The sequence below is a fragment of the Myotis brandtii genome, unplaced genomic scaffold (assembly GCF_000412655.1).
Source record: "Myotis brandtii unplaced genomic scaffold, ASM41265v1 scaffold975, whole genome shotgun sequence".
Lineage (NCBI taxonomy): Eukaryota > Metazoa > Chordata > Mammalia > Chiroptera > Vespertilionidae > Myotis > Myotis brandtii.
In genome coordinates this window covers 578,847-579,162 of record NW_005372049.1, presented here as the reverse complement: position 1 = coordinate 579,162, position 316 = coordinate 578,847, and positions in this window count along the sequence as shown.

The window sequence follows — 316 nt, the reverse complement described above, 5'->3', positions numbered from 1 at the left end:
CCTTTCCCCTCTGGTTCCCCCCCAGGAATCTGTCTGCCATTCAAGACCGAGAGATCTGCTGTTACTCCATTTCCTGCAAAGAGAAGGACAACATCGGTGCGTGGGTTTGGGGGGGCAGTGGGGGAGAGGGGGCAGGGAGAGCCCCTCTGGGTGGTTCCGTGCCCTGGCCCCCCAAGCCCTCACTCCCACCCTTTCCTGGAAGCCCAGCGCGGCGGCTCTCCTGGGGGATGGAGGTCAGGGGTCAGGCAGTTGGAAGCCACATTCTTTTTTTCTCTTTTCTTTTTTTCAGGTACTTACTGTTTTTTTATTTTTTATT